The 16,864-nt window shown below is 45.7% G+C and overlaps 1 protein-coding gene across 1 annotated transcript in view; it reads right to left on the bottom strand.

Moving 5' to 3' along the window:
* The window catches only part of LOC141128078 (multidrug and toxin extrusion protein 2-like), a 214,359-nt gene that overhangs the window by 42,892 nt on the left and 154,603 nt on the right, over positions 1-16,864 (bottom strand). The gene's annotated exons all lie outside the window — the stretch shown is intronic.

The raw sequence follows: 16,864 nt of genomic DNA, 5'->3' as shown, positions 1-16,864 counted from the left end.
CATTGTACTCCTTCCCACTCCGGTGGCACATTTGGCACCTTTCGGGGGAAGGGGGGACAGGATACTGGTCTTTCACAGGTATCCTGTTCCCACTTCTCGGAGCCTCAGCCGCGGGTATTTGCGTCATCGCCCAGTAGGGTTCCCAGCGTGAAGCTGTAAGGCTACACTGCCGGGTTCCCTTACTCGCAATGGAGGCAGCATGCACCTGACAGCTGATGTTTCGAAACATCATTTGTGGTGCCGACATCTCTGGACTCCAGCACAGGTAAGTGTCCAATTATTAAAATTCAGCAGCTGCAGTATGTGCAGCTGCTGGCTTTTAATTTTTTCAGCGGTGGGCGGACCTCTGCTTTAATGTTATAAGTGCTTAATGATTTCTTTAATGTTATGTCACCAATTGCCCTCTCATTTCCCCTATTTAATCAAGCCCTCCTGTCCCAGAGCTCATGTGTGATAAAGGAGCTTCTGCGCATGCTCCGAAACTTTTCAGTGTGTGCTTTCTGGCAGTTCTGTAAGTTGGGAGGCCAACCTGGCTCCGGCATCTATTTCTCCTGCTGCTGGTCAGCTTGTGAGGAACAAGGAGAGCCTTGACAGGATATCTGCCACTATATCTGTATCGAATGATGAGCTCACTTGACACTACCTTTCTGTGAGTGTTTTTAACTGCTTTTTTTCAATAAAATACTGGTGATACTACACTTAGAAGCGCCTTCTCTTCATTTTGCATGAAAAACGGCTAATGCTTGTAAAAGTGTCTAATGCTTTTACAAGAATTTAGGTGTATTTATAGGTGTCAAGCACTATTTAATTTCATTGGCCAAAATGATGAAAATTTTCCTAAAAAAACTTACCATAATTTTACTTTCCTGATGGACTCCATGATAGCATACGTTCAGGTAGCTCTGCCCTCACTTCTATCCCATAGGACCCCACACCCATAAATTTTTCAGGCTGAGCCAGAGGCCACGTTCTGTAACTAGCCTACTCATGACACTCGAAGGGAACGCCTGCTGCCATGGAGTCCTTCAGGAAAGGAAATTTACAGTAAGTATTTGATTGGAAATTTTCAGTTTTCCTGACAGACTCCATGGCAGCATACATTTGGGAACTAACGAGCCCAAAAAAACAAGGGTGGGATGCCGAAAAAATTAGGGTTTCAAACATAGCACTTAAGCCGCGTACACTTGAGCCGAATGTCCAACAGAAAAAGTCAGACGGACTCAAAAACTCATCTGACTTTTTTTTTAGAAAATTCTGACGGACCTAGAAATGGAACATGTTCTAAATATTTCCGACGGAACCAATTCCTATCGGGAAAACCGCACATCTGTATGCATTTCCGACGGACCAAAAACGACGTATGCTCTGAAGCAAGTACGAGATGGAAGCTATTGGCTACTGGCTATTGAACTTCCTTTTTCTAGTCCCGTCGTACGTGTTGTACGTCACCTCTTTCTGGACGGTCGGACTTTGGTATGACCATGTGTATACAAGACCGCTTGAGCGGAATTCCGTCGGAGTTCCATAGGAGAAACCTTCGAGGGTTTATTCCGACGGCAAAACTGGTCGTGTATACGCAGCATTAGCCAACAGAAACCTTGTGGATAGGTATTAACAGCATAAGGAAGTTAGCTACACCCCACTATGAGCCAGAACAGCCTTATTGGAAAACATGTCATCCCCCTACAAATATTCCTGGTGCCCTTTCACAGGGAGCCCATAAAGTCTACACACTCCTGATTGAGTGTGTTGTCACTGCTTCAATAGGAACCATTCCTAAGCTCTATAAAAGATAAAAGAGCAAAAAGCATAACCTGGGTCCACTGCTCAAATAGCTGACAGGTAGTTAAAAATTACTGTTACCATCAGAGCTGTATCAATCAATCACCATAAATATAAGTTTTTTACAAATCTGGTGCAGTCCACGTGACCAAAAAAGCATATGGCAAAGGAAGGTGAGAGAACCTACCAAGAAGGTCACATTAGTGGACACAGCGGTTGAAAAAAAAACAGCTTTATTATAGAAAAATTGCCTCATACAAAATACAAAAATTTTAGTGAATTGACTTTTACCAAACCACAATTAAAAAAGACAACGTTGTCTATGAACGGGACTCGCAGATATGCATACACCCATACATACAACCTAGCACACACTTAATTCGGAATACCAATTGGTATATATAATTATTGCAAATTGCAAGTAAAATTGGATTGGCAAGCTTCAATCATAATCCTCACGGTTCCAATAAGTAAGGTGCGTGTTAAGGAAAGGTGTCAGGTGCAGGCTAGCAGATAGTTTGAGTTCACTGAGCAGCCCTTTGGTTAATTAACTTGTTATTGGCAGTCCATTCTAGTATCTCTGTCAGGTGAAAAAAGGGGCTAATGCTCATATAGGTGAGGTAAGTTGCCGATAGCCGACCAAATTGACCTCAAAGGCCAAATGGGGGTTGCTCATACATGCAAGGCTGGGGTTCTGATGTATATTCAACAGATGAACAGAAAAAGGGGATTCCACCACTTGAGTAGTGTTGCCAGCTCCTGCTGGGGTGCTAGTATGTATAGGCCAGAGTACCAGGGGGATCTGTGTTGTCCACTTCTGCTCCGCTCTGTATAATAAGGCACTCCAATCCCCTCGCATCACCACACCATCAGCGTAAGTATCGCTGTTACAGTCAGCAGTCAGAGATCGTCACACCATCTGCTGTTGCCCGCAAGCAGCGGTCCCGAGAGACGTCAGGTGCGTAACGACATCACGCTGATGTGTTTAGCCAATCACCGCTAACTTCTTCAGAGCTCTGAAGAGTTATTATGTGCCTTATTATACAGAGTGGAGCGGGAGTGGACAACACAATGGAAGTGGTGAGATCCCCCCGGTACTCTGGCCAACACATACTAGCACCCCAGCAAGAGCGACAAAGATGTCCTAAAACTCTGGGCAAAGCTGTAGCTTGTGAGCATGATCTAAGTATACCAATATCCCAGGCATGGAACCAGTCATCCTTAGTGGTCCTGCATATGGGAGGAACAAATCTTTTGTCCTCATAGGATGCCGAAGCCACCTCAGATTGCAACCCAGTATGGATATAAACACTACCTGTACTAGGCAGAATGCCAACAAGGATCCTTCATGGCCCAAGGCCCAGACCCAGGCAAACCTCCTGACTGAGGGAGAAACCCTTAGAGAGGCTGCCTTAATAACCGAGCCTTTACTCAAAACTGGACTGAAAGAGATCCCATCTGGAGCAGCAAGCTGCAAAAAGGTCCTCAAGCCCCTGATTCTGGCAAACTTCCTGCTGAGGATGTAGCCCTTAGAGAAATTGACATCATGGCTCAAACCTTACACCAACTGGACTGGAGGTGATCCTACCTGGAGCTGTAAGTCACCAAAGGATCCTTCCTAGCCTAAAGCTTTGATCTTGGCAAACTTCCTGGCTGAAGAGATAGCCCTTAAAGCAGAGTTCCGCCTGAAAAAATAAAATAAGTCAGCAGCTTTAAATACTGCAGCTGCTGACTTTTAAAATAAGGACACTTACCTGTCCAGGGCGCCCACGATGTCCTCACCTGAAGCTGACTCTTCCCTCAGCTCCGGTTGGAGGCACCGGCATCTTCAGTAAGGGAATCAGGAAGTGAATCCTTGCGGCTTCACAGCCTGGTTCCCTACTGTGCATGCGCGAGTGGTCCCTGCTGTCTTCTGGGACCTGTGTGTCTCCCAGAAGACATCAGGGGGACAGAGGAGGGGCCAGACATGGCATAGATCACCGCGGATACTGCGGCGATCTTTCACCAAAAGTGGGAGCAAATACCTCCCCCCTGAAAGGTGCCAAATGTGACACCTGAGGGGGGGAGGAACGGGATCAGCAGAAGTTCCATTTCTGGGTGGAACTCCGCTTTAAAGAGCATGTCTTCATAGCTCAGTCTACCCAAGCTGGACTGAAAAGAGATCTCATCTGGAGCTAACAAGTAAGTCCAGAGCAAGTAGTAAATCCCACCTAGAGAGACTTGGCTCTCCCTCAAGTCTCAGATGCAGCCCCCATCAAAACATTTGATTAGCAAGGCATAGTCCACCCATAAAAAACATTGGATATGACAGGGACTGCAGAGATCTGCCCTCTAAGAGAGCTTAAGAGCAGTTGGAGTCCATAATGTATTTGACCAGAAGACTGTGGCAAAAGAAAACAAAGCAGTCCAAAAATTAAAAATTTGGAAATTTGGACTTCAACTTCAAATGCTTTTGTAGAATTTATAGATATTAGCTTAGAGAAAAACAACCAAGCCTGATCAGCCTCTTTCTCCCAGTACGAGGAACTGGAAGAGATGAACAAGGGTGGACTATTGCACCCTGCGACAGAAGATCTCATCCGAGACAAAGGACTTAAATTAAATAACCCGGTATCATAAGCAGGAACCAAGGCCTGTTCTTCCAATGAGGAATTATTGCAATAATTGCCACGGTCTTTAGCAACAGACCCCAAAAAACTGTATATGGATTGGACTGGAGGGAAAGCATATGGCTTGTGAGACCTTTCCTGATCTGACACAGCATCTGCACCCAGGGCTTGGCCCAGGTCCCTAGGGAAAAACTTTTACAGCATGTAATAGTAAAGAGATGCTAACGCTAAGAGATGTAAAGAGATGTAAGTGAAGCAGAGCTAACTCTGAAATCTTATCCAGACATAACATCTACTTTAAGGAACCTGGATGAAGGAACCACTTGTTGCTCAATTGGACCACAAAATATGGATTCTTCTCAGAAGTTCTGAATGCAGACTGAATGAGATGTTAGAGAGACTGTCCTCCACCCAGATCACAGTCATCTCTACCTCTCTCAGTGGACTGACCCTGCAGGTTCTGACCTGCCCCTTGATGTAGAACACCATTGTGATATTGTTCAGCCTCATTGGAGACTAAAAAGCCTGCTGCCAGGTGACAAAAGGCAAAGGGAGCATAAAAGATCTGGCCAGAAACCAGAACGTTTAAAACAACCTCCTGACAGGAGTTTAACCGGCAAAAACTTTATGACAGGGGAGTTCCATTGGCAAAACAACTCCCTGACAGGGGAGTTCCACTGGCAATATCTCTGCAGCACAGATGCTTTATTACTGTGAAAGCACCCAAGCCTTCATCTGCCTGTTTGCAAGACATAGCTTGGTGCATGATCAACATTGGATAAAAGAACCCTTTCAGGACAGGAAGCCTTTTCTTTTGAGCCCACCTCAATATAGGGATGGGAGAAACCATAGTCCTGATCATTAGGCATTGAGACTCTAACAGGTGAAGAAAGGAAAGCCAGGATTACCTAGCATCCTACCACCAGTATGCTCTAGTGGCAAAAATAATGTATCCTGAACCGTGATGAATTAAGCTCTCAGATAATTGTGAACAAAAAGAAGGTCCGGGTGGCCACACTCCAAAGAATATTCCTTTATTGAAAAACAGTTCATACAGCAATGGGAATAAAAGCACAAATTCTGACGTGTTTCATACCACTTTATAGGTGTTTAGTCATGATCCCTATAAGCTCTCAGATACACCAAAGATAGAAGTTAGAAGACCCTTTTTGAAAGACTAGCTCAGCCAATCTCTTGTAGCGTTCTGAGGACTCCCTCTGTATTCTTGATGGGGATCCCTGTCTAGAGAAGGAGTGGATGGAGAATCCAACCAGCAGACATGTATGCTGCGTAACGTCTTGACCCATGTAGAAACAGAGGTACGTCAGAGAAGATAGCTCTGGGAGTTGGAAATAGGCATCCCTCTGAGCAACAATAGTACTCTTCTTAAAATCACATGTGCTGGAATTGGAATTGCCTTCCCTAGAGATGGTAAGATTGACGTTGGGTATCAGAACTTGCCTATTGTTGCTGGAGCAAAGGATTCCTCCTGGCACAGTCAGAGGCTGAAGGTGACTGATTGTCCAACATGGCCCGAAGTGGATGGAGTGGATGGTGTCCTGAGGGTCCAAGTGTCCGAGACCAAAGCTGTAACTTCCTATCAGAGGAGGAACAACCAGGTACCCATAAGATACAGTATGTATGGGTGGTACAACCTGAAAAGGGCCAGTAAACAACCTCTCCTCCAGAGGTGGAGCCCTTTGTTGACTTCTTGGTTGAGGACTCTCTTTCTCTCCAGTTCTTTCTGGACTCCAAACTTGACATTGCCAAACTGCAAGAGCAAACCTCTTTGGAGTTTGACACGACTTTTGAACTGCAGTCTTCTTTCATTCAGGAGACATTTACTCCAAGGCAGGATGCCAGACTAAATGCAGTCCCAGCTATTTGCTATCAAATGAAACCAGCCCTTGAAGTTTAGCTCTCGCAATGCAGACAAGTTTGTCCCACTTGTCAGAATGATACTTTAGTGTAGAATTAATATTCTTCATTCCAACCATTGGAAGAGAAGCAGGGGTCAAGGCAGGTTCACAGTCTGCCACTGGAGACAGATATACTCCCTAAGGACAAGACCAACACATAAATTTACCACCAGAAGACGCTACACCCCCCAAGGACACACCCAATCATCATGTTTGCATTTACCCCTGAAGGACACAGCATCGTCCAATGGCAACTCCATGCATAAGGCCAAGCTCATGAAGGCCATGTCCAGGCCCGGACTGGCCTTAGGGCAAAGCGGCGGCCGCGGCCTGGACAGGGTTAGCACAGGCCACGGCCGCTGCTCGCCTACCGCTATGCGGCCATGCCTGTGCCTTCTCCGGCGGAACTAGCGGCTGCATGGGCTGAGCTGTGTGTCTCTCACACACAGCTCAGCCTCAGAGCCGCGCTGAGAGTTCCGCTCTCGGCCCCTCGTTCCTCCTCCTCTGGGCCGCTGTCAGGATGTCCCCCCCTCCCCCTTTCTCATGTCAGGCTTGTGGCAGCACAGGACGGAGAGAAGAAAACTTCCTGCTTGTTCTTCTTCTCTCCCAATTGGCCACAGCGGAGGGCCAATCAGAAATAACTAGTTGGGCATCATGGGAAATGTAGTCCCAGAGATAGGATGCCCAATTGATCTCAGCAGGGAGACGGCTACACACCCCAGCATGCACTCTGCTGGGGGGAAAAAGAGAAAACCCGGAAACAAGCAGGTACTACAGGAGACATGGAAAAAGAAAGAGGACTGTGCTGGGGGAACTAATAGCCCCAGCACCACCAGATAGAGCCACGCTGTACCCACACCACCAGAGATAGAGCGCCACGCTGTACCCACACCTCCAGAGCGCCACGTTGTACCTGCACCTCCAGAGCGCCACGTTGTACCCGCACCACCAAAGAGCCATGAGAGCCATACAGTACCTGCACCACCAGAATGCCACGCTGCACCCGCACCACCAGAGAGCCACATTGTACCCGCACCACCAAAGAGCCACACTGTACCCACACCACCAGAGAGCCATGAGAGCCACGCTGTACCCGCACCACCAGAACGCCACGCTGCACCCACACCACCAAAGAGCCACGCTGTACCCACACCACCAGAGAGCCATGAGCGCCACACTGTACCTGCACCACCAGAGAGCCATGAGTGCCACGCTGTACCCACACCACCAGAGAGAGCCACGCTGTACCTGCACCACCAGAGAGAAAGAGCCACGCTGAACCACACCACCAGAGAGCGAGAGCCACGCTGAACCACACCATCAGAGAGCCACGAGTGCCACGCTGTACCATACCACCAGAGAGAGCCACGCTGTACCATACCACCAGAGAGAGCCACACTGTACCGCACCACCAGAAAGAGAGCGCCATGCTGTCCAGGACCACTAGAGAGAGCAGGTCAGTGTCACTGGGCACTGTGGGCACAATAGGAGACAGACAGTACTAGCATTGCATGGCCACAATAGGACTAGGACACTGTAATAAAAAGGAGACTGCACTGTAAAGGGGCACTGTAATAATTACAGTGCCCCTTTACAGTGCAGTCCCCTTTATATCACCGTGTCTCTGCACATTACAGTGTGGAGGACCAACACCAGCCACCTCCGCGAATGTCTACTGACATCTCCCCCCCGGTCCCTGGAAAAGTTGGCTGCTCAGTCTAAAATGCCCGGGCCTATTTTTTGTCCCAGTCCGGGCCTGGCCATGTTAACCAAATAGGTGACTCATTATGCTGGAAAACCTCTTCCTCATAAGTGCCTAATCGGACATCCTGCAGTGCAGGTAGAAGTGTCCTGATTGGGGTTTGAACTGCACAACCCAGTGCTGCAAGGTGCTGACCACTAAGACATTCTGCTACTCTGTCCTTCTGTTTAATTTGCACCACTCTTCTAGAATGAGCTTCTAGCTTAAACATCATAGGGAAAAAAAAGGTAGAGCTAAAGAAGAGCTAAAAATACTAATAATTGCATTGAAGGTACATCTGCAGGATCAAAAAGGAGGTGCAAAACCTGCATATAGATCATCCACACCAGCATCTATCTTTTAGGAATTGTTTGAAGAGGGTTAAATTGCCCAGTTGACTGGTCCTACAAGGAAAAAGCTTGACATTGCCAAAGTTGAGAATCCTTGCACAGGGAGAGTTGTAACAGACTCCTCTAGGCTTCATGTTCACATAGCCTACTTTGACCACCGGCCATGGAAAAGCTTAAAATGATTTGGGGGTTGTCGGTCAAACCGTTCCTATCCTGAATGCAATTCTTCCATATTCAGGAGAGGGAGATTGAGGGATCTGAACCTCCCCTAGCTGCAGCAGCTCCTAAACAATACTAAAAGCCTAAGTGTACATGGACACAGTCCTTTATGGGATTGAGTTTAGGAGCTTTGGCAAAAAAAAAAAAACACCAAAAAGCTCCTAAACACAAGTTTAGGAGCTGTAGTGTACATGAAGCCTTAGAGTGTCTTGACTACCTGTGGCAACCCGTTGGTCGCTGTCATCTTCTTCCCTGAATGCCTGAACAAAACAAGAAATTCATACAGGGTTTTGCCTGCCAAGGCATGAGCACTAGGGATGATCTTCGAGTTCGAGTCAAACTCATGTTCGACTCGAACATGCGCCAGTTCGTCGAACAGCGAACAATTTGGGGTGTTCGCAGCAAATTCGAAAGCCGCGGAACACCCTTTAAAAGTCTATGGGAGAAATCAAAAGTGCTAATTTTAAAGGCTTATATGCATGCTATTCTCATAAAAAGTGTTTGGGGACCTGGGCCCTGCCCCAGGGGACATGTATCAAAGCAAAAAGAATTTTTAAAAACTGACATTTTTTCGGGAGCAGTGATTTTAATAATGCTTAAAGTGAAACAATAAAAATGTAATATTCCTTTAAATTTCATACCTGGGGGGTGTCTATAGTATGCCTGTAAAGGGGCGCATGTTTCCCGTGTTTAGAACAGTCTGACAGCAAAATGACATTTCACAGGAAAAAAGTCATTTAAAACTACTCGCGGCTATAATGAATTGTCGGTCCGACAATACACATAAATTTCATTGATAAAAATTGCATGGGATTTCCCCACAGGGGAACCCCGAACCAAAATTTAAAAAAAAAATGGCGTGGGGGTCCCCCTAAATTCAATACCAGGCCCTTCAGGTCTGGTATGGATATTAAGGGGAACCCCCGAGCCAAAATGTAAAAAAAAATGGCGTGGGGGTCCCCCTCAAAATCCATACCAGACCCTTCAGGTCTGGTATGGATTTTAAGGGGAACCCAGTGCCAAAATTTAAAAAAAAAATGGCCCAAAAATCCATACCAGACCAGGCCCCACCCTCCGTTATAAAAGAAGTGTCAGAAGAAGCGAACCATCACACGGCTGAAGACTCCCACTGAGGCAGATCGTGCGGACGGAGCGGAAAAGAAGCCTGGAGGAAGATGCGGGACGAGAAGAGCAGAGGAAAGAGAAGAAGAAGATGAAGAAGAAGAAGATGGAGGAAGAAGAACACCATTTGTACCCCATTACCAATTCACACGGGGGGGCGGGATCTGGGGGTCCCCTTGTTAAAGGGGGCTTCCAGATTCCGATAAGCCCCCCGCCCGCAGACCCCCACAACCACCGGCCAAGGGTTGTGGGGATGAGGCCCTTGTCCTCATCAACATGGGGACAAGGTGCTTTGGGGGGCTACCTCAAAGCACCCTCCCAATGTTGAGGGCATGTGGCCTGGTACGGTTCAGGAGGGGGGGCGCTCTCTCTTGCCCCTCTCTTTTCCTGCGGCCTGCAAGGTTGTGTGCTCAGATAAGGGTCTGGTTTGGATTTTTGGGGGGACCCCACGCCATTTTTTTTTAAATTTTGGCATGGGGTTCCCCTTAAAATCCATACCAGACCTGAAGGGTCTGGTATGGATTTTGAGGGGGACCCCCAGGCCATGTTTTAAACAAATTTTGGCGCGGAGCTCCCCTTAATATCCATACAAGACCTGAAGGGCCTGGTATGGAATTTAGGGGGACCCCCATGCCATTTTTTTTTAAATTTTGGTTCGGGGTTCCCCTGTGGGAAAATCCCATGCAGTTTTTATCAATGAACTTTTATGTGTATGGTTGAACCGACAATTCATTAATAGCCGCGAGTAGTTTTAAATGATTTTTTTCCTTTGAAATGTCATTTTGCTATCAGACTGTTCTAAACACAGGAAACATGCACCCCTTTACAGGCATACTATAGACACCCCCCAGGTACGAAATTTAAAGGAATATTACACTTTTATTGTTTCACTTTAAGCATTATTAAAATCACTGCTGTCTGTCTGTTTTTAAAAATTCTTTTTGCATTGATACAGGACCCAGGTCCCCAAACACTTTTTATGACAATAACTTGCATATAAGCCTTTAAAATGAGCACTTTTGATTATTCATGTTCGTGTCCCATAGACTTTAACGGTGTTCGCATGTTCGAACAAATTTTTTGCCTGTTCGCAAGTTCTGCTGCGAACCGAATCGGGGGTGTTCAGCTCATCCCTAATGAACACCAAAGGCCCAGTTTACAGTGTGCATAATACATCCAGATCTGGAGAGACTTAATAGCAAGTGTCTATTAGTCTGTTTCCCATACACCAGCTTTAAGAGGACTGCAGAAAGGCTGACAATCCAGGAAACAGTACCAGTAAGGAAGATGCTCCAGCTATTAGACTGCCAGCTGTACAAGGACCTGTTGCAGTAAGAAACAAGTCCTTGCTAAAAAGGTCTAAGAGAGAACACCCCATTGTTAAAAGAAAAAATATAACATGTACAATTGCTACTCAAGTCATGAAGTCATTTATAAAATAACCTTCCCAATTCAAACTGCAGCAGCTGAAGTTTCCTAAGCTGTCCAAAAAAGACAATGTAACAGTTGTCTCTGTTTGCTAGGTAAGAAAACCCCCTAGGGGTTAACTACTGCTAAAGGAATACTGACACTGCAGCTTCTTATATCAGAGCACAAACTCTAGCAGGTGATTAATCCTCGCTGGGCACACCTAATGGGCATCTGCTGACAGCAGGTCTCCTAGCCAATGCAAATACCCACAGATGGCAGGGCCCAATCTTCAGGCATCGATCCTCTGCATATGTGTGCCATAACACCAACCCAACGATAGCTGGGGACTCAGTGACCACTCAAGCCATCCTGGAAGACTACTGCATATCACAGGATGCTCCTGACATCTGCACAGCTGTCCTGAACGAGTCCCGGCTGCCGATACTTCCAAAAGGTAGGAAAACTTCATACAAAATTGGCCCTATGAGTGAGGAGGACACAAAAGGAGTGCGGCCCCTGGCTCAGCCTGAAAATTTATGGGAGTGGGGTCCTATGGGGTAGGAGCGAGGGCGGAGCTACCCGAATGTATGCTGCCTTGGAGGCTATAAAATTTATTAAAATACCTTTGAAATGAATTAACTAACGAACAAGCGCTAAACGTGGCTAGCGTCAACGCACGTTTAGATGCGTTTACATGAACAAACTGGCAGTGTTTTTTTTTTCCTGCCTCTAAACTCTTCTGCCATTTAAAACTCTATGTTTTCATGGACACACATGGAGTTTAGAGGCAGGGAAAAAAAAATTCCAGATGCTCCTAGGAGCTGCGGTAAAAATGTCCAGTGTGCATGAGGCCCTAGCTGTTAGTTCACCACTGAAATCCAGGTTAAATATGATATATTCTCTGTACTTAACAGTGAACTCCTGGTACACTGCTAACTAGGCAGACGAAATACAAGTGAAGCACCCTCTAGTGTGCTAAAAGAGTAATGTAGTTTTTTTAGAGAACAGGTAAATTTCCAGGCTTGGCTGACAGCCAAGCCTGGGTGTGTTCTGGTGATCTGGGTTGAGAGTGGCTCAGAGTAGTGCTGGGTGACTCACAGGTGGTGTCACTAGGACCTCCCACTTCTTTTCAGAATCTTATGGTGCTTTCTGGAAAGAGGGGTGGAGAGGGGAGGTGGAGCCACCTGTGGTATGCTAATGAGCCCTGACCAATCCCTAACTTGGATTGGCAGGGGGCAGGTCTCCTTAAATACCCAGGGTCAGCCCAGCTGGGGAGGAGTTGATCGTGAGGAAGATGGAGATGGAGTGTTAGGCTGTCGTGACCTTTGAGGGAGCTCCCCCGTCTGGGGGGTGACCTTGGGCCTGGGCTCAGGTGCAGACCCTCTTACAACCCACAGAGGTGTCCTGGCCAGGAGGCACAGGAGGTGCAAGAGAGGACAGCGGGAGAACACTGCCCGGCAAGTCTCCAGGAGTTCCACAGAGGCAGCCAAAAGGGCTGGTGAATGTTCACACTGTCAGGAGGACTGGGAGGCACGCCTGAGAGGACTGAGATGTAGCGGTCTGGAGTGGCTGCAGAGCCAGTCAGGAGGATGATGGTGGCACGGGCAGTGGAAAGGGGCAGCGGCAGCCAGGAGGGCTGGCAGTGCCTGAAGAGGTGGTACTGGGAGCAGTAGCCACAGGGGCAGCTAGCACTGGAACTTTCTATTTTGCTACACCATAAGGGCCAGCGGTCCCTGCCTGTAAAGGGCATTTGCTTTGGCCCTGGCTGAGCCAGTGTCAGGCCTACAGTGCTAGCTGTTCTGGAAAGGAAGTGATGTGCTGGAGGAGAAGAGGAGATTGCATATACTATGATGTATAAACTGGTAATTGACTGGTAATTACTTGGGCATCTCATAAGTTCTCTGTCCCCCTTCCAAGTTAAATTCCCCTCAATAAAACAAAAAAACAAGTGCAAGAACTGCTTTCATGTCTCTGAGTGAGTGAAAATTGTGTGCCTGGCTGGGCAGGATGACAGACTGACCAATACATTCAGCAGTCCCTACGGGGGTACCGCTACACATATATGGGAACTGCTTAAGCGGATAAAGGATTTTTATTTCTGTCCAACAGTTCTGAGATTGGCAGAGCAGGAGTTTATTCTGCTGAGGGTAGGTAACACATACAAGTTGGTCTCTGTCCCAGGTTGTGACTGGACAGTGAAATAAGAAGACTAATGAGCTAATCTCTCTGTCACTCCTGTCAGCATGTTCCCTGTTATCACATAAGCACTTCAGCACAACTGATTGGCTCCTTGTGCTGCTTATACTTCTCCAAGCCTGTGTGCTACTGTACAGGGTGTTTCACATGGCTGACTTAAAGGGATATTAAACCCAAAAACAAACATTTTATTAAACTGCAGTTATTGGGTGCATTAGTTTTATTTTTAAGCTTTTTACCTATGTTTTCACCTAGTAAACCTGCCAGACAGTCTGTTATTTTTAAACTTTCTTTTAACAGACCAAGCTGTCCAGACAAAGTAGCAGTTGGAGGATTGAGACAAACCATTTAACATTGGGGTGCTTACAGTGGTCAACTTTTATTAATTTATGTAAAGCCTTTATCTGAAATGGAAAAAACTGTTTGCTGTAACTGTCTATAAGGTGTTATCTGCAGTTTAGCTTCAATTTGTTAGCCAAGTCCATCTAAATCTCCCAGTCTAACACTACCCTCTGCTAACAGCATACTCATGAAATATCTATAATGTCAATAGGAATAAGCATCTAGAAAATAAGTAACAGGATAAAGTAAAAAGCTAAATCATAATTAAACAGAGTTTGGAATGAGTCCATAAATTGATACACAGCACTAGTGGCAGCTCCCTTAAGAGTAAAGCAGTCTCTGGAAAACAGGATAAAGAAATAAGGTGCGCAAAACTAAGTGCAGTATCTTTAAAAACTGAATTTATTAGAATTCACATCCAAATGGCTACTCAGATGACATCTATGATATAGAGGCATGTATGTCTCTATGGGGAGACCCTGGTCACAGGGGAATCCGGAACGAGATCCAGAAAGGGGTCCCAGCGGGCTCTGCAGCTCCTCCAGGGTTACCTTAGGTCTCTGTGCTGCCTCTCTGATTAATGCCCTCCTTGCCCGGTCCATAAGTTTTGATGTGCGGCCGTCTCTTGGCAGGTTTGCTGTTGTGCCATGTTCTTTCCATTTGGTTATGATAGATTTGATGGTGCTCCTAAGATTTGGATATTTTTTTTTATAACCTAACCCTGACTTGTACTTCTCAACAACATTGTCCCTTACTTGTTTGGAGAGTTCCTTGGTCTTCATGGCAGTGTTTGGTTAGTGGTGCCTCTTGCTTAGGTGTTGCAGCCTCTGGGGCCTTTCAAAAAGTTGTGTATATGTAATGATAGATCATGTGACACTTAGATTGCACACAGGTGGACATCGTTTCACTAATTATGTGACTTCTGAAGGCAATTGGTTGCACCAGAGCTTTTTATGGGCTTCATAACAAAGGGGGTGAATACATACGCACTTGCCAATTATCATTTTTTTATTTCTGAAAAATAGTTTTTTGTATATATTTTTTACATTTTACTTCACCAACTTAGACTATTGTGTTCTGATCCATTACATATAATTCAGATTAAAGAAAACATTGAACTAAAGGCTGTAATGTAACAAAATAGGTAAAAAGTCAAGGGGGTGAATACTTTTGCAAGGCACTATATATCCACTTGTTTGTCTTCTTTTATTCCCAACTTTCCATCGAGGTAACGTCATGGTAAAACAATTTTAATTTTGCAGTAATTATTTAATATCATCCATTGTTTTGAATGATCAATTGCTCTAATTTGATTAGATACATTTTAATCCTCCATGTTTGTTTGCATTTTACCATTTACATATTTTATTGGCTCACTTGTACTCTTTATTTATTTAATTTATTATTAAGTAATTCACAATATGGTACGCTATATGTCACAGCTGAGTACTGGCCCCTTTAAATCCTCTTTCATACATCTGTTATTGACATGTCCCATTGGCTACAGCCCGGGCGAGCCTATATAAGATTGATAGCCCCAGTAACCAACCAGATCTGATGAAAAAGCGGAAGCTTTGAAATGCGTCATCTGACATGCCCTGATGTCACTTTCGGTTCCGGACCTGCCCGAGTGCATTCCATGCTGGTGCGCATGCTGCCATCTCCTCGCCTGTCATACTGCTGCAGCCTGCTGAGACGCCTCTCTGGATCTCGTTCCGGATTCCCCTGTGACCAGGGTCTCCCCATAGAGACATACATGCCTCTATATCATAGATGTCATCTGAGTAGCCATTTGGCTGTGAATTCTCATAAATTCAGTTTTTAAAGATACTGCACTTAGTTTTGCGCACATTGTTTCTTTATCTTGTTTTCCAGAGACTGCTTCACTCTTAAGGGAGCTGCCACTACTGCTGTGTATCAGTTTATGGACTCATTCCAAACTCTGTTTAATATTGATTTAGCTTTTTACCTTATCCTGTTACTTATTTGCTAGATGCTTATTCCTATTGGCATTATAGATACTGCATGAGTATGCTGTTCGCAGTATGCTCGTTCTATAACGTTGTGTATGCCCCAATCCTTGCGCCATCTTCCCTTTTCCATTTTGTAACACTACCCTCTGCCAGACTGACAATGCTGCTGTCCAAAGGTATCTGCTTTACTGCTTCTTCCAGAAAGCAGACACCCTAAGACAGGACCACTCACTAAAATAAAAGGAAAAAAAGCAAATGCAGCCACTACATCAACGCATTGGTAAACTACAATACTCTATATTCATTTTTGTTTTGGGGTTTAATACCACTTTAGGTCAAATGCAGCAAATTACATGCCTTACATTAAAAATACATACAATTATGGATTCATAAATACAGGGCAGTATTAAGGAGTTATGTAATTGCAACATGTCATATTCCAGATATGTGCCCGCTGTACCATGTACTTGTATTAGAAAGTCTCCTGTTTTCTTTGTATTGCTTCCTTTGTGTAAAATATGATGTTCCTGCCAGTCCTTCTGCTTTCCTATTAAAAACTGACCACCCTAGGCAGGAGAGCACAGCGTGGTCAACTCTCTAGTTGTGTTGAGAACTTGGTGGGCTCTCCACCAATGATCAGACTTGTCCTGACACCCCCCCTGCACAGCCATTCACTGGGAAGTTCAGTGTGCTGCTGTTTCTTCTCCCTCAGCTCTCTGTTCTCAGCTGCATAAAGAGCTTAGAGGATATGTGATCACTTATAAAACAGGGGAAAAAAAGGTATTTATAATGTTTTTTATATTTATACACAAGTGTTTTGCCTTTCATTTTTAAAGGAAATCGATGTTTGTAAAGGCAAAATATTTTTTTTTCTTAAAAAATAACAAACATCATATTTACCTGCTATGTGCAATAGTAATTGCCCTGATCCTCCTCTTCTCATGTCCCCCGCCAGCGCTCTTGGCCTCTCCCCCCTGTCGATAGCCCATAGCAAACGGCTTGCTATGGGGGCACTCATGTGTGCTTGGTCATCGAGCCATGCTCTCTGTGTCCATAAGTCACTAAATGTGCGGCTCAACCCTGCCCCCCTTCTCTCCCTTTACTGGCTGTGATTGACATCAGCGGGAGCCAATGGCTCCCACTGCTGCATCTCAGCCAATGAGGAGGGAGAGACACGGGAGGGCTGCTGCTCTTGTTCACA

This window comes from Aquarana catesbeiana, linkage group LG02 (assembly GCF_042186555.1).
Source record: "Aquarana catesbeiana isolate 2022-GZ linkage group LG02, ASM4218655v1, whole genome shotgun sequence".
In the NCBI taxonomy this organism is placed as follows: Eukaryota; Metazoa; Chordata; class Amphibia; order Anura; family Ranidae; genus Aquarana; species Aquarana catesbeiana.
Note: the sequence above shows the minus strand (reverse complement) of the source record. Positions and strands in the feature narration are given on the sequence as shown.